Consider the following 24,767-nt stretch of genomic DNA (forward strand, 5'->3'; position numbering starts at 1 on the left):
AAAGGCAGGGTCACAGCTTCCCAAAGGGAAGAGGTGTCTGCATCTTCCTCATCCATCAAAGCTCTGGGCCTGTACAGACAACCACTGGACAGAGGCCCTAAGGCAGGAGCTGGTCCTGCACCTTCAGAATGGAGCCAAAGCTCTGAGTGAAACAGCAGAGCAGAGTGCACAAGACCCAAAGTCTGAGGCAGGACCCCAAATCCTCCAGGGCCCCTCAGAGAGCCCAGCCCTATCCTCTCACACTGGTCACTTCTTCAGGCAAGCATCTAACTCTCAGTGGGTGATCTTGCTCACCAGCCTGGGTTCTTTCCGCTGGCATATGACACTGATGGCTCTCTTGGGGCTGGGTTGATGGGGGCCTGGGTATAACAGCCTATAGAAGCCCACGGGCAGTGGGGGCATCACTTCACAAGTCCTAAGACAATTCTGATGTGGACATGATTCTCCAGCATTCACCACAGGGTGGGCATCAAACAGGGACCTGTGGTGGAAATACATAATTGGGACAGCATCCTACCCAGCAGCAAAAGGGGGTATTGGGGCACGGGGGCCCAGTGATTAAGTGCTAGCTATCAAGCCTGGGGACTCAGTGGGACTCGCTGGAAGGGGTCTTGGCTACGCACAGGAAGAAGGGACACCTCCAGACAAGGATACAGCTTGAACTCTGAGAAAAGGCTAATTAGGCTGGCTATCAAAAAGCCAGATTTAGCCGGCCGTTAATCCCAGCACTGGGGAGGCAGAGGTAGGAGGATCACCGTGAGTTCAAGGCCACCCTGAGACTACATAGTGGGCTAGAGTGAGACCATACATCAAAAAAAAAAAAAAAAAGCCATATTTTAGCCAACTCCATGGGGCTGCAAGGGATGGCAGAACTCACAGGAAGCAGGCAGCACCTCTCACCACAGCCCATCTCACCATGGCACTTGCAGCAGAACAGGGCACACATGTTAACATATGAGAGAATTAATAGCAGCAGCTGTTTCTGATATACATCAGCATACAAGCAGCTCCCAGGAAGGAAAGGGAGTGTCCCCTACATGCTACCAGGCTGGGCTCAAAGAAGCAACGGGCTCTCCCCTGGAACTGCTCCCCTTTGCAAGTTCAGGGTACCTGAGCATATGGGGTGCTCCAAGCCCACATGTCTTTAGTGACCAGGGGAACAAAGTCCCTAGACCTTAGACCATGTCTTATACTAGGAGCCCCAGCTGGAGTGGTATGAAGACTGCACTGTCTGGGGTCTCATAAATCATACTTCTCAGTCTTGTTTTATCCAATTCTTTGGTTAGAAGCAGACACAAACTTGGGGTTTGGAGTTCAAGGACTATGCCTGAACTCTGGGTACCCCATTACATCATGTTCATTTCAGGAAGAGGGGAGGAAGCTGCAACTTAGAGAGGAAAAGTCATTGATTAGGACCAGTGAGGCACAGAGCAAGAGCCATCGACAGCCTGCACTCAGTGGCACGGGGGGCTGCAGAGTTTCTGACACGTACCTATCCACCCAACATTCTGGGCTGGACTCAGCTCTTCCTTCAAAACTGGCTCAGGCCAGGCATGTTGCACACACATTTAATCCCAGCACTTGGGAGGCAGAGATAGGATCACTGTGAGTTTGCGGCCAGCCTAAGACTACATAGTGAATTCCAGATCAGTCTGGGCTAGTATGAGACCCTACCTTGAAAACCTACCACCACTAAGAACAACAAAAGCTGCTCAGGCTGGGAAGGAAAGTGCTGTGTCTCAGTGAGCGGACAGCAGCTGGGTTAGGGTGGATCAGACTCCATATCTTTGACAGAGCCTTGTGTTCTTATCTTCTCAGTAGATCTACTTGCACAGCCTAGGCTGGAAGCCCACCAGGTCACTAGACTTCTAAGATCTGGCCCAAGTGCACATTCTGAGTCAATGCCTCCAGAGGCCATAGATCTCCCTGCCAGCCTGATGCCAAGGGCAGCAACTCTGCCACCAGTTTCCCTGTCCTCACTGGGAAGGCTCGCTCCCTATAACTCAATGTGCTGCACCCCTGAGTGGTCTAAAGACTCCAAGGGGTGCTGAATCCCAGCTCAGGGATTTAATCCACACTGAGGCTGGGTGGGAAGACAGGAGAAATTGTGGAGACATGAGAAGGGAGAGGAGCTCCTCGGCCACATGTCTGGTTGAAACCCCTCTTCATCAGAAAACCAAACACTCCAGCGCGGAGGCTGGGGAGAATGGATTAACGGGTAAAGCATTTGGTGTGCAAGTGGGACGAGTGGGGCTCAGTTCTCCAGAACCCAAGCGAGCCAGGCGCTGGCCAGTGTCTATAATCGGGCATTCTGCAGCAAGATGGGGGTGGAGACAGGAACCCTGGAAGCTCACAGACCAGCTAGCTTGGCATCCAAGTGATGAACCAGAGACCCTGCCTCAAATAAGGCAGAAGTCAAGGGCTTCTGATCTTCCTATGCGCACTGTGGCATGAGCCTGCTCGTACTCACACCCACGAACACACAGACACCAACAACTTAGAAAAGGATTCCAAGCCGCGTGTGGTGGCGCACACCTTTAATCCCAGCACTCAGGAGGCAGAAGTAGGAGGATCACTGTGAGTTCAAGACCAGCCTGAGATCACACAATGAATTCCAGATCAGCCTGGGCTAGAATGAGACCCTACCTCAAAAAATAAAAATCAAAACAAAAACTTCCAGCACAGAGCACAGTCAACTACACATGTTTAAGAGCTTTCTCCTTCCCAGCTGTAAACTTGCACTTTCTAAGACTGTGACCAAAATCCCCTTTATAGTAAAAAAAAAAAAAAAAGAAAAAGAAAAAAAAATACAACCCCCTTCCTTGGGCAACCTTAGTAGTTCCTGTTTTTGTGTTTTCAGATTGTAACCCATCCAAGGCACCTCCTGAGAGAAGAAAGAGAGAAAGGAAGCTGGAGAGATGACTCAGCAGTTAAAGGGGCTTGTTTGCAAAGTTTTAGCCTGGGTTTGCTTCCCCAGTACCCATGCAAAGCCAGATGCACAAAATGACACGTTTCTGATGTCTGTTTGCAGCGGTGGAAGGCCTTGGCATGCCCATTCTCTCTCTCTCTCATAAATAAATACTTTTTTTGGTAGGGTCTCACTGTGGCTCAGGCTGACCTGGAATTCACTATGGAGTCTCAGGGTAGCCTCCAACTCAGGGCAATCTTCCTACTGCTGCCTCCTGAGTGCTGGGATTAAAGGCGTGCACCACCATGCCCAGCTAATACATAATTTTTCTTAAAAGAGAGAAAGGAAAGAAACATTTCTTAGCAACCTTTTGAGATGTAACTTGAGAATCACCAAAATGGTATACATGACTAATGTGAAGACACTCAGTGTCACTCCCTTCAGAAGCCCATGCCCCACACTTGAGTATATTTGACTTTCTGCAACTTCCTCTTAAAGAAGTCCTCACCCATGCTCTGGGGTTTTACTTTCTGTCTGAACAACTCTCTTTCTCTTAACCTTCATGCTAAAATCCATATTAAAATATATTTAATAAACTCCAATTCTGTTTCAGGCTAATCAGGAAATTCTTTTTTGCATTGAAGCCATGAATCCTGGCTTTGCCTGAGTCAAGATCCCAAAATACTAAGTGAACCCCTCATGCTGCTGAGGGTGACAGTGTGTCTCTGTCTCCTTGCCATTAACATCACTACTCACGAATCGAATCCTGAGAGTAACAATCAGAACACTGTCCATGGCTCCTTCCTCTGCTTTATTTTTTTAATTTTTTTGTTTGTTTATTTTTATTTATTTGAGAGCAACAGACACAGAGAGGAAGAGGCAGATAGAGAGAGAGAGAATGGGCACGCCAGGGCCTCCAGCCACTGCAAACAAACTCCAGACACATGCGCCCCCTTGTGCATCTGGCTAATGTGGGTCCTGGGGAATCGAGCCTCGAACCAGGGCCCTTAGGCTTCTCAGGCAAGCGCTTAACCACTAAGCCATCTCTCCTGCTCCTTCCCCTGCTTTATGTACACGAGTGAGCAGGCCCAAGGTTACTTTGAGCTACATCTAACTGAATTAAGTTCACCTTCATGGTGTCCACAGATCATTCTCACAATACATCCCACCTCTGAAAATTCCCAGATTTCTGACATGTTTTAAGCAATTGCACCATGATTAGAATATCCTCAACATATCACTTCTCATGGGTGACAGCACTGCCCACGAGGTTCTGATGCAGTCATGTGGATGATGTGAAGGGCACCTGCCCCCACCCAGCTGGGCTGCCCTTCCTCACTGGAAACACCTGCCAGCCATTATTGTTCACCTTCATCGTTCACCCTCAGAACCAAAGCACTAAGGCCACATGCAGGAGACTGTCAAATGCCAGCAATAATGCTGCAAGCACACGTGCGCATGAGCACACGTCCAGGCAGCACACTTGCTCACATAGCTGCACGTAGGGAAGCATAATACTCAAATAAATGAGTGCTCCACAGGCGGGTGCTGGGGTCCACATCCATGCTTATGCCCATGAGGTTTCCTGAGGACCAGAGGCGTCGTCCGGTTCCATGCGAGGAACAAGCATGACCGTGATCCATAAGAAGCTCGGTTCCATGTCCTAAGCCTAGTGGGATCAGTAGCTAGTAGACAAGAGCAGTGACCTCATATATGAGCTCTGATTCCAAAGAAAGAAATCGTATGAGGAGGAGAGAGCCCTCAGCTCTCAGTATGAGCTCTAGAGACCTCCATATGTCCCTTCCCAGCTACATGTCCTCAGACACTGATGTGCTGAGGAGACAGAATCATCCTGAGCCAGCAGGCCAACAGTCTCAGGAGAACTCCATGTGAAGAAGCTAGGAGCCTAGTGCCATGCCCTGAGCCACCCTCCTCTTTAGCCATATCAAAAAGCAGCTTACTAGCCAGGCGTGGTGGCGCACGCCTTTAATCCCAGCACTCGGGAGGTAGAGGTAGGAGGATCACCAAGAGTTCGAAGCCACCCTGAGAATACATAGTGAATTCCAGGTCAGCCTGAGCTAGAGTGAGACCCTACCTTAGAAAAAAAAAAAAAAAAAGCAGCTTACTGCTAAGGGCCATGAGCCCTACCCAGAGCCACTTCTGCCAGTCCTCCTGCAGCCAAACATGAGGCAGGGGGAACCGCTAGGGTGCATGGCCACTGCACTAGCCTAGCCATGAATGAGAACCCCAAGAACCCTAGGTGCAGAATGCAGAGTCACTCTACCACCATCATAAGATGGGGACAATGGAACCAGTGAGTTCTTCACATGGGATCATTGACAATATCCTGTGACTCGGGCAGGCCTGTCCCAGCAGGTGCGTGGGCCACGGGCTCTAGGGAAAGGAAGATGGGCAGCCTCCTCAGCGTGGTTTGTCCCTGCCCTCCAGTCTCCCCCAGTGCTTGCCAGGCCACATGGATTCCACTGGTCCCAGGTTACCTATATGATTCTGTAAGCTTCCTGGCTTGACAAGGGCCAGGTGTTTGTCCCACACAGGCCACACTGGTTTGTTCCCAGTTCCTCTTCCAACCTCTTACTTCTCACCCCTCCCTCTCCTCTGTCCAGTGCTGGGCTGGGATGCCACCCTCCAAGAGGAAGAGGCCACCTAGATCTGGTCACTGGGAAAGAATAGCTGCTGAGGGGCTCACGCCCTGGGAGATAACTGGAAGCAATGACATCTGCTACACTGAGTGAGCCAAGGAATGCCAAGTGGAGCACCCCAGCACCTGAAGCCCCATGCCAGGTAAGGGTGCCAGGTCAGTGGGTAGCAGCAGTAGGTAGGGGTGTTCAGATCCACACCTATGTGCATCAGGAGGGGGGTGTCCGACTTCCCCCTAGCAGGACCTTCTGAGGACTTCTGGTGACCCAGGCCTCACAGATCCTTGCAAAACCCCCTGGGTATGTGACCACATACTCCAGGAGGCATATACAGATATTGAGAAGCATCTGCCCCTTAGGTGTGCAGTCACAAGTGGAGCCCAGACAGATGTTGGTGTGGAAACCCACAGGCAGGTGAATAAATGTGCCGTCACACGAAGCAGGTTACAGCCAGTAGAAGCAGAAAGCTGATGACATAGACCGCAGCAGTGAGACATGTCCGGGCTTGGGTGGTAGGAGCAGGGAGCAAGTCTCAAAGGTGCTACTGAGACAGAAGCAGGTGAGAAAAGCAGACACAGAGGCCAGAGAGCTTCCTGTTCCTAGGCCAGCAGCAAGCCAGCACAGCACAGCACAAGAGGAAGACCATGGCCTGGTCAACACTCAGCACCACCATGCTCAGTGCAGGGTTGAATGCCAGGAAAGTGTCCAGGAAGCTGATGGCCTGTCACTTGCTGGACCCTATTGGGAGCCATCCACACAGCACATGGAACAGTGAGAAGGGCATATCCGATGTGGTCTGCAATAATGGTCCACCAACATGTTCAGCAGGAACACACCCAGGCGCGCACGCGGAGCTCTGCTCAGCACTGTGGGCGTGGAGGAGCAGCAGCAGCAACAACCCAGCCAGCAGTGCCTCACCTGGGCCCTTGGTGCTAGCAATTTGCAGAGCAGCCAGCGAGCATGTGGCAGCAGGGGACAGCACTGCTGAGCTCAGAGGTGGAGTGGGCACACCCTGGCTTCCCAGAGACCTGAAGCTGGGCAGGGTCCACAATGATTCAGAAAGCTGCAAGTGGAGGGCCTAGGGGCCCAAACAGGACCCACTGCCTTCTGCGACACCCTGAAGGGTTGGAAATAGTCTCAGGTTGTGGCGCTGTCCAGAGTTCTGAATGCTCTCACCATTCCCCCTCCCCCCATGCCTGAAGACTGACTGGCCTGAAGCACTGTTCAACCATGCATGTGCATGTGGGGCCCAGTGAACACATATCATGGGGGGTTGGCAGAGTCTTTATTTACACCTTGTCTTTCCTACTCTCCCTCAGGGCCATGCCCCTGACCTTCTCAACCTCTAGCTCTCTGGGTGACTCCTATGCAGTTGAGATGCAGGCCAGCAGGATGGGTACTACAATGCATCACCCCCTTGAAACTTGCCTTCCATAGATAGGCTGGCACCAAACTGTAGTGACCCAATGAGCTGAAGTGGCAGTAGCTATGGGGCAAGGCAGAAGATTCAGTAAAGCAGGAGCCATAGGGAGAAAGTAAGCCCCACCCAGCACACTGCCCCTCTCCACTTCAGCATAAGACCAGGAACAGGATCTGTCTTGAATAACCAAGAAGGGAAGCAAAGAGTGGAAGTTATGAGTGGGACAACGAGGGAAGGAGGAATGAGGGAGGGAAGGAGGACAGAAAGGTGAAAAGGAGAGGAGGGGTGAGCAGGCAGGAACACTACTCTGTGAGCTCAGCTCTATAAGCAGTGTAGGAATGACCAAGGGGGAATGCCAGAAGCCGGCAGAGGCCACCTGTGGTTGGGAAAATAATGGAAAGATGAGCGATCAGCTCTTCCTCTATTTCTTCATTCTATCCTATAACGTCTACATATTCTGTGAGAATATGAACTACTTTGAATATCTGGAAATAATTCAGTCAAGTCTCCATCAGAACTGAGAAATTGTTCATCATCCCTACCTTGGAATCTATGCATTGTGCACAACCACCGTGCCTGGCTTGGAACATCTTGGCTTTGTAAAACTCTCATATGAAACATGTTCCCAGGTGAGGGGCGAGGAGAGAAGGTGTGGAGTAGCATGGGGTAGAAAAGCCTCCATGCAATCAGCATTGTCCTTGCTCCTCAGCAATCCCACTTCATCAGTAGCACAACCCCACTGTGACGGTTTGATTCGGGTGTCCCCTATAAGCTTATATATTATGAATGCTTATGTCCCAGCTGATGGCAATTTGGAAATTGAAGCCTCCTAGAGACAGTGTATTGTTGGGGGTGGGCTTATGGTGTTACAGCCAGATTCACCTTGCCAGTGTCTGGCACACTCTTCTGTTGCTATTGCTCACCTTATGTTGGCCAGCAGGTGATGTCCACCCTCTGCTCATGCCACCAGTTTTCCCTGCCATCATGGAGCATCCTCTTAAGTCTGCTCATTTCCTGACAGCAATGCAAAGCTGACTGCAGCAGTAAAATTGGTGCAGAGAAGTGGCATCGTTGCTGCTAGAAACCTGTGTGGCTTTTGACCTTTTGGGACTGATTTGAGGGACGAATGTGGAAGGATTGGCCTAAGACACCTTGTACTGCTATAAGTACAGCTTGATGGACTACTCTGGACAGAGTTGAAAGAGCATGAATGCAGTAAGAACTAAGGACTGTGAGGTTTGGCTTGTGAGGGTGAGAAACAGCTTTACCTGGACTGGGCTACAAGCAGTTTATGTGACAGGTTTGCTGTTATGACCACATCCTGGGAATTTGTGAAGAGTTGCTTCGAGTAGAAATGGACTGGTGTGAGCAGAGGAATATGGCACAGAAAAAAATGAAACCTGAGCTGCAATTATTTTAGCGCTTACAACCATTGAAATTGGGTCAGCTGACCTGCATTGGGACAACAGGAAGAATGCAGACTCTTTTCAAGGGGCCTGAATGCTGAAGGAGTGTCCTGTTCTACAAATTTGCTTAATTGCCCCTGTATTAACAAGTTGGTAGCCCACCTAGTATACTATGGAGTATATCAAATGCAGAAAAGACAGGGTCCTTGAATTTGCAACATGGTTTTGTTGTTTGAAAAGGGCCATAGGCAGTGCGAAGCAGGCTTGGTGGATGACCTGCATGGAGACCTGATGGAGCCATGAGGATGAACCATGGGTTGTAGTGGAGACCCAATGGAGATGCCAGTTCTATGGGATGGCTGCGAAGGAGAGCTGCTGGCACCAGATGAAGTTTTCTAGGACTGTGAGTAGCCTATCTAGAGGGGCAGAATTAGAACTCCAGAGACTTGTGAATTATCAGACTTAGAGACTTGTCACTGACTAGAGTTGTTTGTTGCCAGACTTGGAGCTACAGAGTTTGATTTTGCCTTTTTTTTAAATTGTTTTTTCTGAGGTAGGGTCTAACTCTAGCCAAGGCTGACGTGGATTTCACTTCAGGGTGGCCTCGAACTCATGGAAATCCTCCTACCTCTGCCTCCCAAGTGCTGGGATTAAAGGCATGAGCCACCATGCCCAGCTTGTCCTGATTGTTTTAAATCTTGTATTGGGTAAATATTTCTTTGCTATGCCTAATGCCATCATTTGCAGTGTGAATATTTATTCTGTGCTATTCTAGGTTTTTTTGGTATCAGGGTTCAGTTAAAAGACCTTGGACTATAAGGATGTTTGTACATCATTGAGATTGATAAAAAGCTATGGGGACTTTTAAAGTTGGATGAATGCATTGCATTTCACATCATGTATGGTTATCAGTCTATGGGGGCCAGGGGCAGAATGTGGTGGTTTGATTCAGGTGCCCACCATACACTTATTTGTTGTGAATGCTACGTCCCAAGCTGGTAGCAATTTGAGAACTGGATCCACCTGGAGGCAGTGTATTGCTGGGGGTGGGCTTGTGGGAGTCATAGCCAACTTTCTCTTGCCAGTGTTGGCACACTCTCCTGCTACTATTGTCCACCTGACGTAGGCCACGAGGTGATGTCCAGCCTCTGCTCATGCCATTGTTTTCTCTGCCATCATGGATCTTCCCCAAGAGTCTGTAAGCCAAAATAAACCCTTTCCTCCCACAAGCTTCTTTGTTGGGTGCTTTGTGCCAGCAAAGAGAAGGTAACTGCAACACCCACTGATTAAATAGGAAGACTTTAAGGTCCCTCTTCACAAGGGGCTGCAGGCTGAGAACACTGAGATGTGTCATATCTGTCTCAGCCCTGCTTGTGTCCACAGGCCAGACACTGGGCACGGCCCTAGTAGGATCCTGACAGACGGGACGAATCAGGGTGGGGGCTAGAGTGTGCACAGTGGAATTTGACCCATCTCAGTCTTTCTAGAGCAAAAGATTGTAGATGACTTAAAACCAGAGGGTCCCAGGAAGTGGTCATTAAATAAGGACAGAATGTGGAGGGAATGGAGCTTGAGGCTGTGGACTGTGGCCAGGATGGGACACCCTGCTGTGGGGCTAAGATAGCACTGGGTCAGGACCAGAGGCTGTGGGCCATCAGCACAGGGGCTAGCAGGGGTGATGTGTAGTGAGTCTTGGTTAGGGTATTCTGGACACCTACTCCCTAAAAACCACAGCTAGGACCAACCAGCTTCTACATGGCACCCCATTGTGGAGCATCTTCAAATTGGGACAGGTGGAGCGATGCACACGCATTCGTGTGGGTCAGCTTCTATGTGGGCCAGCGTCATGCATCCGTGTGCATCAGTGTCAGCCTCACGCATCTGTGTGCGTCAGCCTCAGGCATCCGTGTGGGCCACCCTCATGAGGCCGTGTGCATCAGCCTCACATGTCCATGTGGGCCAGCTTCATGCCCTATAAAAGCCACTGCCTCCACTGACTCCTGGCTCCCCCTGGCTCCCCTCTATGAGGCCCTGGAGCTTGGGAAGTTATTTCCAGATGTGGCTTCAGAATAGGACACTGCAAGTCTGCACCACGGCCACTCTGACTGCAAGTGATCGACTTTAGTGGCCCTGCAGCAGGAGACTGGGGGAGCCTCAGCCAGGTGGGATACTTTACAGCAGATCCTGGCAGCTGACTTCCCAAGTCAGGGGTGGGGCTGGGAGAAGGTGCTGGAAGATTCCAGCTCTTTCCTGCTGACTGGTGTGACCTTTGCCTTTCTGAGCCTTATTTCCTGGTCTATAAAATGGAAACATGGTATCTTCCTATATGACTGGCAGAGGATTAAATGGGCTCATGAGTGTCAGACCTGTCTCAACACTGTCACCCAACATGGTGAGCTCACAGAAGGGCTCTAGTTCCTTCTAGAAAAAGAAGCATCTGCCCATGGCTTTGTTGGCAAACATCTGCTCCCAGGACAGAGCTGCACAGTAGCCCTGAGGATGGCAGGTGCTTTCCACTGGGCAAAAAGGCACAGGAGAGAGGCAGAGGAACACTTACAAAAGAACGAGAACTTCAGCAAGACTGGTCCTACTGGCCATGGAACCTCATTTCCGATCCGAGTGACCATGCTCATGGAGTCTCTGCAATGGGAACCTCTGTGAGGAGAAGCCACCCTGACTGCTTCCTTCTTTCAGGACAGGAGCCGTGGGTAGGAATGCCACACAGAATGTAAGCCCAAACTCCAGACACAACTCAGGACCTAGTCACTAGTCTAAAGGAACTTTTCAAGGACACAGTGCTACCATTTGTTCCCTGCAGAGAGCAGGCTGTATGGGAAGGTCACTGTATATCCTATGCAGAAAGCAGTCCAGATGGCTTGGGAAGACTGCTCCCTAGGGCAGAAGGGGGACCACAGTCACTTCTTAAGCCTGTCCCATCCTTCCCACAAGCATGTCCTGCCTGCCTGTCATGTCTGACAGTGTTCCAGGCATATAACACCAAGGTTATGGCAATGGAGACCCAACTACCTGACATACAAGGCAACTCTATGTGATACATATAACAGACCTGGTGACAACTATGTCCCCACAGAAATGCAGGAGCCAGGGACCAGGATTAGGACTGAGCTTATGGAACATGAACCTGTTCCAACTTATTGTGGAGTTACTCAAGAAGTGAAAACAAAAGCCAGGCATGGTGGCACATGACCTTAATTCCAGTACTCAGAAGGCAGAGATGGAAGGATCGCTGGAAGTTCAAGGCCAGCCTGGGACTACATACAGAGTTAGTTCCAGGTCAGCCTAGGCTAGAGTGAGACCCTACCTCGAAAACAACAGACTAAAAGTACAAAACAAAAAAACTGAAAACATACTTTCTCAACTACGTCATCTCTCTAACCCTCTTTTTCTTTCTTCGTGTGTGTGTGTGGTGTATGTGACGTGTGTGCAGATGCACACAGCCAGTGCACTCACATCAGAGGTCAGAGCAGAATGTCAGATGTCCTCTTCTTTTCATTTGTTTGTCTCCAGTCGATGAAGGGTCTCACCCAACGCAGAGCTTCCATTTTTGTCACTGTTTTGGTTAGTGAGCCCCAGTAATTCACCAGTCTCTGCTCCCCACAGGGGTGGGGTTACAGATGTATGTAGCCATGCTCAGTTGTTTATGTGGGTGGGAAACAAACTTGGGCAGTCTCAGGTTCTGTTAGACCCTCATGCTTACACAGAAAGCACTCTTAACACCTGAACCATCTCCCCAGCCCCCACTGTCTTTTTATTTCTTGGCCACTTGCCCATATCATTCAAGAAGTAAGAATGTTGTCTTTTAAAAATATTTTATTTATTTGAGAGAGAGAGAGAGAATGTGTGCACCAGGGCCTCCAGCCACTACAAATGAACTCCAGACACATGCACCACCTTGTGCATCTGACTTACATGGATCCTCAGGAATCTGACCGAGGTCCTCTGGTTTTGCAGGCAAGCGCCTTAACCGCTAAGCCATTTCTCCAGCCCAAAATGCAGGTTTTTTTTAAATCTTTATATATTTCTTTGCAAGCAGGGAGATGAAGACAGCCTGGACCTTTTGCTACTACAAACTCCAGATGCATGCAGCACCATGTAAAGCACCAGGCTTTACATGGGTACTGACGATTCAAGCCTGGACCTTTAACCACTGAACTATCTCCACTACTACCCACCCCTACCCCTTTTATTCAGTTTTTCAAGGTAGAGTTTCACTGTAGCCCAAGCTGACCTGGATTTCACTATGTAGTCTCAGGGTTGCCTTGAACTCACAGTGATCCTTTTACCTCTGCCTCCCAAGTGCTGGAATTAAAAGTATGTGCAACCACGCTGGCTTTTTTTTTTTAATTCTCTTTATAGTCACCCCAGGAAACTCATAATAAAGCACACATCATTTCCTTTAGATATTTTCAATCTTGAAGGATAGTCCTGTCCCCTGCATACTGGGTAATGTCTCAGCACCCACCACAGGTGCCTCCTTTGCCAGGGGACAGTGACAGAGGAGGAGGCCCCAAATGCAAATCCCCATGCCTCCTTCTGGGCACTGGCAGGGCCCTCCAGGGCAGAGCCTGGCAGTGCTGGTATGGCCCACAGGGCTGGGGTAGCCCAGGTAGGGGCAGTTTCTTAAAGGACAGACAGAGCCTGGCAGCATGAGGAAAGTTTGTGGAGGAGAATGAGACACAGGAACAGGCCTTGTACAAGAAAACACCTAGGGCCAATGCTTCAGGTTAGAGGGTAATGGAACACACGACCACCTTCTTCCACTGCCCACTGGGCTAGCTCGCTCCTTCAGGTCAGAGTCAGGGCAGGGCTCACCAGCTCCCTGCCCAGGGTCCCCAGTCAAGGCGGCTGGGCTGTGGTCTGCTTCTCTTCAAGGGCTACAGGGAATATTTAATTTCCCGGGGCTGTTGCCTAGGGTTTGCTCTAAGCAGCTGGAGCCCCTCCCAGATCCTGGCCACAGAGCACCTCCATCGTGGGATCCCAGCACAGGGAACATCCCTGAAGCATACCTCCAGTGGATGAGCCGAAGCCTTTATGAAGGTCTGCTTGGTTAGGTGAGGCACACCCCAGGATGACCCCACCCTAACTGGAGAAAAATCCCACTATACCACAAGGGAGCCAATTATCCCTGGCACACACCAGGAGACCACCTTGAGACCATCTTGGAATTGTGCCTACCACAATCTCTGGATTACCAATGTATCCTCACTCACTGCCAGGTGCTTAGCATACCTTGGAGCACTGGCTGAGACTTGCCCAAATTCTCTGCAATTTGGCCATGGTTAATGTTCTTAAGTCCTATCTTGCCAGGTCCAGCCCCCTGGCATCCCACAGCTGCCTTGCTGCCCACGCAGCTACACCAGGCCAGTGCACAGCTGCTGCCAGTGCTGAGCTGGCCCAGGCCCGCAGCACCCCAGGGCAGGAAGCCAGGACCCAAGGGCAGGCTGCGCTACCACCAAGAGCCTGATCACAGCCTCAATGAGAACTAGCCTTAATCCCATTTCCCTCCACCTGCAGTCCACGGCCATGCTGGCTACCTGACCAGCTCCGAGCTCCTCCTCTCCTTGTGAGCAGGACACCCTCCTGGGAGGGAGACAAGAGGCCAGCACAGGAAGCAATTTCTCTAGAGACTTGGCCATGATGGGCACAGCTGAGGTGGCAGGCTGTGCCACATGGCGGCCTGACCCTCCCAACTCCTCCACCCTGTCTCTGCTCTGCAGCCCAGAATCTTGGGCCAACCAGGACTGCATCCTGACAAGCCACAGCTGAGTGCTATGGAGAGGCTGGGACCCATTGTTCATTTTAGACACAGAGAAACTAACCCTCCACTCCAGCATGTCTAACCTCATAAGAATTTTCTCATGTGTTCCTCCTGGCCCTCAGCAGGCAAAGGGCTTGATTCCTCTTACACAAGGAGGATAGCAGAGCCTCTGAGTGAAGAAGCTACCAAGGTCATAGATGAGGTCTAGGACAAACGTCCAGCAGCTCTCATATTCTGTCAGTAAACATGTGCTGCACCTCAGCTCCGGGGTTGGGCCAGGTGCACAGAAGCAGCTGCTGGTTCCAAACCTCAAGGTGCCCACAACAGCACCCTCCGCTCAGGTGCGAAAGCCGTAGGCTGGCTCATTTCACCACTGGCTACCTGAAGGCAGCCACCAAGATGCCATGACATTGAGGGTCTCTGGACACAGGATGCCAGCAGGATGGTGGGGAGGGCCCTCAACAAGTCACTTAGGGGGCAGGTGGAGCTGATCACTCCCAAGCTCAGTGCAGACATGTCCTGTGAATTTCCTGCAGGCTTCCCTCCCAGAGAACCATAACTCTTGGCATTGCCTTCTCAAGCACAACCCTTAGAAGGGCAGCAAAAGCTCTGAGAAGGCAAAAGGCTACAAGGGCCAAAGATGGGAGCTGAGAATAGGAGAACCACAAAACCCAAGCATCAGAGAGCCTGCTGGGGTGTAAAAATGAGGAAACCCCGTGTGGGACAGAATCTTGGTGACTGGGCCAAATGATTTTCACACAGAGCACGTCCCCAAGGCCCTCTGTGCTGCTTGCAGGTCAGAGAGGAATAGGGCCTGTCTCCAGTGTTCTCCACATGGTGCTCTGCCTTCTAATCTGCCCACCCCTCCAGACCTCTCCCAGTGCTGGCACTTAGCAGGCCCCACCCCACTGCCATCTGCCCTTGCTGTAACCCAGAGCCTGGCCAGCCATTTCCAAGAGGCCAGCCAGCCTTCCAGATCAGAAACCTAAGTCTGCATTCCTCTTAAATTGGAATGTTTGGGATTCCACCAAGCAACCCATTGAACTTTCCAGAAAATATTTCCTACGCAGCAAATTTTTTAGCCTCCTTTGAAATGCATCCTCTTACAGTCCTGTGTTCTCTCTGCCTTTTGCCTCTTCACAGGCCCAGAAACTTCTCTGGTCCACAGGAGGGCATCTGAGCCAGATTCCCATGAACTTACCCACTAAGCTTAGTTGAACACACTGTCATCAGGGTGCATCATCTAGTTCCACAAGAAAGGAGGGCAAAGAAACTACAGGTGCCAGCACCCTCACCTGGCAGATAACAACCTCTTCATAAAAAGGGCAGGGGCAAAGATGGGCTGAGCCTCAAAAGGGTCAGTGAAAACATGCTTCCTTTTTGTTAGTAAGGAGAATCTTCGTATGCACACATCATGTATTAGTGCCATCATTCCCCTCCCCCCCTACTCCACTGAGGGCCTCCTTGCTGGGATTGCTGGTATTCATCATGGAGTTTGGGTTATGAGTTTTGAGAGCAGCGGTCAGTCATTGTGGCGAGCCTGACAACCTGCGCCAGGATGGAGACCGACACGGAGGACACTCAACATGCACCAAAGCAGAGATCCAGAAGCTGCTGAGAGCTCAGCACTGAAGTAGACTTACAGCCCATCACTAAGGACTCAGGGAAGTTTGCAGCAGTGAGGGAAGAAAGACTGTAAGAGCCAAAGGATGGGAGGGACTATCCAGAGGCATTGACACCCCCCCCACACACACACACACACAATGACTGGAAATTTCTTTCTTAAGGACCTCAGGTCAGGTGGGGAAGATGAATTCCACTGGCTCCATGCCACCTCACTCCATCACACAGAGCTGTGGACCACATCTGTGGCTGTCTCCCACTGCTCACCCAGCCCTTGCCTGTGCCAGGCATGATCTTGAAGTCCAGGAGCAGAGGTGAGTAGAGTGGGTGCTCTGGAAGAAACAGAGTGGCCACATGGCAGAGTGCCAGCGTGGGAGAAGTGGCAGGGAGATCACTGAGCGGCTTTCTTCTCACAGAGCAGCCGCCTCTTCCAGCTGTGGGAAGGTGCGTTATGTCACTGCCCATGTTGCCTTCTTCCAGACATCCACGACCTTCCAGGTTGTCCATTTCCAGCTAATTGTAGATACTTTATATTCCTAGAACTTCCATGGGAGTTGAAGAAATGATTTGCTGAGGCCAGGGAGACACCTAAGCAGTTACAGGCCCTCAACTGCAAAGCCTACTGAACTGGGTTCAATTCCCAAGCACCCACATAAAACTGGATGCTGAGTGGCACATGTGTCTGGAATTTGTCTGCAGCAGCAAAAGATTATGGCTTGCACACACACACACACATGTGTGAATAAAGAAAAAAATTTTCAAGAATTAGGTTGTTGGTTGTTACAAAACAGCACACTGAGCCCCTTCCAGGGGTGGTATGAGCCTGTGTAGTCAGCTGGGTAGTGGAGGAAGGTGCATAGCTTCTTAGATCTGTACTTCTTTTTTTGAAAAGGAGAGAGAGAAAATGGGCATGCCAGGGCCTCTAGCCTCTGCAAACAAATTCTAGGTGCATGTGCTACTTTGTTCATCTGACTTTACATGGGTACTGGGGAATCGAACCCGGGTCATCAGGCACTGCAGGCACACCTTAACCACTGAGCATCTCTCCAGCCCCATGGGTATGTACCTTCTTTTAGGGATGAATTGAGATTTCCAGTAGACCATTCAGGATTCCCTAGTGTCAATTTACTCCTAGGTAATGCAGTTTTGATCTTTTAAGTGAGACTTTTAAATTTAAATTTTCAGCTATTCATTGATAGTATATTAAACTTTTCATTTCTATGAGTCTTGTATCCTGCAACCTTGCTAACCTCATAGATGTAGTGGGTTTTTGTAGATTCCACCAAATTTTCTAAACAGATGACCATATAACATGGGAATGAAGATACCATTGCTTCTTGGTATACAATACACACCTTTTTCTTGTCTTATTGCATTGACCAGAACCTTCAGCCTGATGTGGTGTAGAACTGCTGAGCACCAACATCCTTAGCTCATCTCCACTTCCCAGTCAGTGTTTCTGCACTAAGCATATGTGACAGGTGATTGTGGTGTCTGAGATCAGGGGAAGAAACTTCTAGTGAGCTGAGATCTTTTGTTAAGAACAGATGTTGGCTTGGATGTGTTGGCACATCCCTGTAATCCCAGGGAGGTGGGGCAGGAGAATCTCACTGAGTTCAAGGCCAGCATGGGCCACAAAGCAGCATTTTATCTCTACCTGAGATGTCCCAGTGTGTAAAAGTTTTGTACCACAAGCATGAGGACCTGAGTTCAGATCCTAAGTACCCACACAAAATGCTGAGAATGTTAGTATACATCTGTAATCCCAGTGCAAAGATATGGTGACAGGGAATCAATCCCTGAGGCCCACTGGCTGGCTAGTCTAGCAAAATGGATGAGCTCCAGGTTCAGCATGAAACCCCGTTTCAAAGAAGAGGGTGGATGAAGACACCCCACATTGACTTGTGGCCTCCACATGCATGGCCACACACATGAGCACATATATACCAACACATGTGCCCACATGCATACACACATGCATGCATACCACACACACATGCAACAGAAAAAATTAAAAATGAAACAGAAAACAACCTGGTGTTAACCTCTGGCTCCCCCACACATACATGTCCTCCTGAACACATGCACCCACAAGCATACGAACATACATACACATGCATATCAGTACTGGAAACAAACAGCCAACCAGAAGCAATTTAGGGAAGGAGATTATTTTGGCTCATAGTCCCAGGGGGTAAAGTCATAATGGTGGGAAAGCATGGCAGGAACAGTAAACTGGTGCCACATTGTCACATCAGCATGGAGGAAGAAGAGAGAACAGCACGTGGGACACCCCCCCCCCCAGTGACAGATAGCAGGCTCCACCTCCTAAAGGTCCCCATCCTGCCCCAACAGCACTACCAACTGAGGATTAAGTGTTCAAACACATGAGCCCATGGGGAACATTTTACATTTAAACCACAGGTACACATACCACATCCACATACATACATGGAGGCAGGATTGGGATTTCAAGGCCAATCTGAACCAAATCAGTGAGATTCTGTCTCAATCAATATCCATGTGTGCAGTGTATGCATGTATGTGTGTAAGCAATCTCATGTTCAGTAAGATTGTGTTCTTTCTCATTTTTAGTTCACTAACACGGTAAATCACACTGACTTTTGCGTGTGTACATGTGGTGTAATGTGTGTTCGTGCATGTGTGAGAATGTGTGTGCAGGTGCACGTATATGTGGATATATGTAGACGTCAGAAGTTGATGCCTGGTGTCTTCTGTCAGTCTTCATCGTATTCTTTGAGACAGGATCTCTTGATGAACCTAGAATTCACTGATTCGGCTAGACTAGCAAGCCAGTGAGCCCCAGGGATTCCATTTCCAACTCCCCAGCTGGGATTACAGGTGTGCACCATCACGTCTTGTATTTTTTATGGGTTCTTGACATCCAAACTCGGGTTCTCATGCTTGTGCTATGAGCACTTTACCCACAGAGCCTTCACTCTAGACTGACACTGATTGATTTTCAAGTGTTCAGCCCATCTGCATTCCCAATAAATCTGTCTTGTTCATATATTACTGAAACTGACATGGTCTCACTCTGTAGCTCAAACTAAACTCAAACTCAATCTTCCTGCTTCTACCTCCTGAGGGCTGGGATTACTTGCAGCAGCACCACTCCCAGTCACTCCCACTGTCTTAGTTGCCTTTCTTGTTGCTGGAACAAAAGACAAAATCAGTTTGAGGGAAGAAGGGCTTGTAGTTCCAAGTAACAGCCCATCATGGTGAGGAAGGCATGCAGCAGGAACATGAAGCAGAGCTGGTCATGTTACTCCAGCAATCAGGAAGCAGAGAGTGATGAATGCTTGTCACAGACAGCTCTCCTTAAGTCCAAGACACCAGTCCATGGAATAATGCCACCCCAGAGTGGCACTTCCCACCTCAACTTATCTATAAAATCCCTCACAGACATCTCTGTGATCCCTCCCAGGTGATTCTAGGTCCTTTCAGGTTGACAATCAATACAAAGTTCACCCTTTTGTGCCAACTTGACACAAAAACATAATACTCAAATCCATAACTCTCCACCCATTGTGGCTCAACCATTTCATAATGCTAAAATGCATTAAGTTTCCATTCCAAAAGTCTCTATAGTCTTTAACAGTCTTAACACTGTGCAAAAGACCAAAGTATCTTTAAGACTTCAATGTCTTAACTGTGAGCTCCAAAACAAGACCAAAACCCAGCAAAGAAAATTCCAAATTCCATAACAACATGTCTGGTATCTGGAGCTCATGCTGAACTCTTCTGGGCTCTAAAAACCTTAGGTAGCTCTTCCCATCCATCTCTTCTTCCTATAGCACTCCTGGCCTCTCTCGGCATAACCCCACTCTGAACCCACAGCTTTCTTTGGCAGACAGGCTATGGTTCTGGCATCTCCACCATCCTGGGGTCTCCACCACAGCTGATGGTTCACATTCATAAATCCATTCAGTGGCCTCACAGAACTTCCTCACAGGGACTCCAACCCTGCCATACAGTGCCTGGCCTCAGCAGCTCTCTGGAACTGTGGTACAAAACCCCATGGCCTCTCAGTTCTGTATTAATCAGACCTCCCAAACCAATGCCACATAGACACTGCTGCCAAGTTCTGCTTCAGCTCCATATGCATCCTGGCCTCTTCAGCCACAATCAATGTTTAAAATGCTGACAGGTGTTCCAAACCCTCTACATCACTGGCCCCCTCCAAAAACTTGGCTGTGTCCTTATCACAAGCAGTTTCTTCTACCTTCACTCATGCATTCATGTCCTGGTGCTGACCAGACCTGAAGCCACCCATGAGGATCCCAGGAAGGACAGATCCTCTTTCCACAAATGGATCTCCATAGCAGATGACACTCACTCCCTGCTCCCAGAGCAAGGGGACCTCACTCATACATACATGCATGCATGCATACAAAGACATATATATGTACTCTTCAAGAAACAGGAGGTGTGGGTTACATGGAATCATTTGGAAGTAGGATAAGGTGACTCCACCTACTAAGCCCCCAACACATCACTCCTTGCAGCCTGAATGCCACATGGGCATCTTGACTGGGCATTAGAGGAGTCAGGGCCCTGAAGTAAGGAGATGGCTGACCAAGGGCTTTCCTGTCCGTACCTCCCACTTTGCCCAGGACAAACCACAAGCAACCTATAGTCCTTGTGCTGGGCTCCCAGACCTCCGCCCTTTGCTGTCTCCCTCCCCAGTGAGCAGAGGACTCTCAGCTTTCTGCCAGTTGGTCACATTGGTTGCAACCCAACTGGAAGAATGGCGCCTCTGCAACCCTTCTGCAGAGGCTCTGCCAAAGCAGTTCTTGGATGTCAGTGTGCCTTCCTTCCTGAGTAGCAGAAGTAACTCCCAAGGCTCCACCCTTCCTCCTGCGCAGCCAGCCAGAGCCAGCCTCCTACACACCTCCCACCACACGGTGGCCTCATACTGAGCTCACTCCAGGAGAGCATGGGAACTGCCAAGAGTCCTGAAAGAAGAGGTTAGACTGAATTGCCCAAGCCATTCCCCACATGGCTAGCTTTTTGCACCCTGGCCTTGGAACTCCTCGACAGTGGCTGAGAATCCAAGGACAGGAGCTAGGACTTGCAGGTGGCCACTCCACCCCAGGGCCACAGCCCGAGAGCACCCTGCTTTGTGCCCCACATTTGCCCCTGCAAGCTGGCAGGGGCAGGAAGATCTTCCAGCACCAACTCCCAACAATAATCAAGTGCAACCCTGAGGTATGATCCTCCAGCAAGACTTTCCAGCTCAGGTCTATGTGTCGAGGCCTCTCTGCCCATTCCTGGCAGTGCATCTCTACAGGCATCTGGAAACCAGCCCGCTCATTCTCCATGAGGCAGACTAGCAACTTTGCTGGACAGGCCTTTCCTTTTAGCATTCACAGACATCATCCTACTCCCTCTGGCTCCCACCACCCTTGTGAGCATGAAGTACTGCCACTGGCAACTTTCTGGAGACATTTAAGGCCTGAGGAGGTAATTTCAGGTCATACAGGGCTAGGTATCCTACAATCCAGCTCTTTGCTTCCCAAGCAGACCCACACTGGCCATCAGGGATAACCTAGAGGCCACAGGCATCACCCTGATTGATCACCTAGATTGCTTGACATCCCCTTGCTGCAAAGAATGGCAGGCTTAGGTGGTTTCCCATGGGAATACCCAGCCTGGGTGGCATCTAGGCACCTAAGGTAAGTAGGTGTTTTAAGGACAGCATGGGCAGGGTGTGGTGGAGATGGCCTGGGTCTCCCTCAGGCATGGGCTGTCAGTGTAGAAGATGAGCATCACTTACTGCTGCCCTGTCTCAGGCCTACCTACCTCCTGAATTCTTTCAAAGGAAAAAAAGAAAACTTTCAGGAGGAAAGTTCCTAAACCCTGTGCTGGGCTCGCGTACCTCCGCCCTTTGCTGTCTCCATCCCCAGTGGAGGCTGGGCATTGCACCACCTTCAGACATGGCTGATGTGAGTACCTGTTGTTGCCAGAACAGGGTATGCCTGAACCCATCATGTGCTGATAGCACCAGGGTGCCAAGGTCTGTGCCAGGAAGAGGAAGCTATGCCAGACTCAATGCCTCCAGCCTCTAACGGGTATAGAAGTGAGACCACCTGAAATAAGGCCCACAATGCTGAAGTCCAGAGTAGATTGAACTTAGTTCTAGAACAAGTGGCTGGCCATGGCAAAAGTGGCATAAAAAGGCTGAGGTGAAGCTGTACCTTGGAGAAAGACAGGGGCAGGAGGAACAGAGGGCCTGAACTGCTGAACAGAGGTGGGGAGGGGTCACCACACACTGAGGATTGCACCTGGTCAGCACCTGTCTGGGAACTCTGGTTATGGCCCTGGAGAGGCTGGGAGAGGAGACAGGTCTAAGATAGGCAGAAGAATAATTGACATCATCTCCAGCTAGACTGCTTTGGTTCCAAGATACCCCATGCTGGATCCTCTAAGGAGGGGGCAAACTATAGTATTACTCAGGATAGGACGGTTTCTTCTGTCCAAGACCCTAGTGACAATCGTTCCTTGGGAACTGTGTGCTGACTTTGGGTGTCATAAAGGCAAGACTCAGGGTTGTAGGAGGGGCAGAGGGAAAGCAGCATCACACAGCCCCAGCTGGCTCCCCCGAGCTAGCAGGTGTTGCTGTGGGGTGCTCCTCCCTGGACCCTTCTCCTGCTTCTCCAGGCAGGGCTGACCCAGCTTCTGCAGGACAGCCGGTCACCACCATGGCAAGACTGAGCTGATTGGAACTTCAGTTATTCCCACAGGTTTCAGATCATCCCCCCATTCCACATCTATCCTTCCTCTTCTGTAGGGACCCCAGAGACTGCTTACGTGATTGTGGAGAGCAAATCTCTGTGACAAATCCTGCTTCAAGTAAACACAGAGAAAGAGACACAGAGGTGATCATGTACACAGTCCTGCACATAGTGTGGTTAACTCCCAACTACATCACTGGGAACATAACGTAGGAGTCCTAGGATAGTGAACAGACAGATGAGTGGATGGGATAGATAGGTGGCTGGATGGATGGAGGGTGTGGTGGTTTGAATCAGACGTCCCTCTATAAAGCCATGTGTTTTGAATGCTTGGTCCCCACTGATGGCAATTTGGGAGGTGGACCCTTGCTGGAGGAGGTGGGTTGTAGGCAACTCCCTCCCCATTGCCAGAGTTCAGCGCACCCACCTTCTGCAGTTTTCCACATGCTGTGGCAGATGATGTCCAGCTTCTGCTCATGTCATTCTTTGCCCTGCCATCATGGAGCTTCCCCTAGAGACTGTAAGCCAAAATAAAAACTTTCCTACCATCATCAGCTGCTTTGGGTCAGGTCTTCTGTCCCAGAAACGTGAAGATAACTAAAACAGGAGGCTAGATGGGTAGCTGGGTGGGCAGACATATGAATAAGTGAGCACATGAACAACAGCAGTCAGGGAAGGTTAAGCATAGTGAGAAGGAAATACGAGGAGCAAGCTGAGTTATATAAGGTTCCTGTGTCATGTTTACAAAGAAGCAAAGCATTCCTGAGTGACAGAGGTTGAGTTATCAACTGGAACAGATGACTGTGCGCACAGCCCGTAAGATTGACACAAGAGCGGGCAGGGAGCTCAGTCAGTCGGTAAAGTGCTGGCTGTGCAGGCATGAGGACCTGCGTTCAGATGCCCAGCTCCCATGTGGAAGCCAAGTGTGTCAGTGTGTGCCTGCAAAGCCAGTGCTGGGGAGGTGGGCACAGGGAGAGCTCTAGGGCTAGTCTAGCCAAATTGGTGAACTCCAGGATTGGTAAAAGATCTTGTCTCAAAAATAAAGTGAAGGACTGGAGAGATGGCTTAGCAGTTAAGGTGTATTCCTGCAAAGCCAAAGAACCCATGTTTGATTCCCCAGGACCCATGTAAGCCAGATGCACAAGGTGGCACATGTGACCAGAGTTCATTTACAGGAGCTGAAGGGCTCTGCACACTCTACCTTTCTTTCTCCCCCTCTTTCCCTCCATCTTTCTCTCTCAAATGAATATTAAAACAAGAAAAAAGCAGGATTTAAAAATAAAAAATAAAATAAAGTGGAAAGCAATTGAGGAAGACATCCAAAATCAACTTCTGACCTCCATACACATGTGCACATGTGTCACACACACACACCACACACATGACAAAAAGATGTCACAGAAGACTAGCCCACTGGGACATGAACTCACTGTACCCACAAGGCAGCAGCAAGCTGGGAGGCCTGTCATGTCTGATGTGGCCCCTCCTGTTCCCAAGATCTGGTCTCTAAGGCGGGACACAGAGGCTACAAGACATGAATAAATCCAGATAGCATGGTACACCCACCTCTATCAGCTCTTGCAAACCACTGTGCATCCCACCTCTAAGGGCTCGCCTGTCATGCAGGTCCATGGCTGTCCTCCTCTAAATGTCGTTGACCAAGTGTCTGCAGACCATCCACTGGCCCACTGACCCGGGCTCCTACTCTTTGAATATGGTCTTTCTCTCACATTGCTAATAAGGGCTAGTGTGCCCCAGTGTGATTGGCCATGAGGGACTCCCCCATGATCTGTCTCTATAAGTGGCCCAAGAAACACATGGGGGCCTGGAGAGATGGCTTAGCGGTTAAGCGCTTGCCTGTGAAGCCTAAGGACCCCGGTTCGAGGCTCGGTTCCCCAGGTCCCACGTCAGCCAGATGCACAAGGTGGCGCACGTGTCTAGAGTTTGTTTGCAGAGGCTGTAGGCCCTGGCGTGCCCATTCTCTCTCTCTCTCCCCCTCTATCTGTCTTTCTCTCTGTGTCTGTAGCTCTCAAATTAATTAATTAAAAAATTTAAAAAAATAAAAAAATAAACACATGGGGATGGGGAATGAAATTTTATAGGGTCTTGGGGCTTCCTCCAAGAAGGACCCCAGACCTACCTCTTTCCTGCTGCTCCAAAACTCCCATGGCCTTGGCATGCCCCTTTTCTTCCTTGGGTTCAGTCCTCCCATGCCA

General features: G+C 50.0%; 1 protein-coding gene across 1 annotated transcript in view; it reads right to left on the minus strand.

Moving 5' to 3' along the window:
- Positions 1 to 24,710, minus strand: part of Cpz (carboxypeptidase Z) — a 50,755-nt gene extending 26,045 nt beyond the window's left edge. The window contains exon 1 of the mRNA XM_004655998.2: positions 24,692 to 24,710. The gene's annotated coding sequence lies outside the window, so the exon portion shown is untranslated. The remainder of the gene's footprint in view (positions 1 to 24,691) is intronic.
- Positions 24,711 to 24,767: the final 57 nt, after the last annotated feature.

This window comes from Jaculus jaculus, chromosome 11, assembly GCF_020740685.1.
Source record: "Jaculus jaculus isolate mJacJac1 chromosome 11, mJacJac1.mat.Y.cur, whole genome shotgun sequence".
Classification (NCBI taxonomy): Eukaryota; Metazoa; Chordata; class Mammalia; order Rodentia; family Dipodidae; genus Jaculus; species Jaculus jaculus.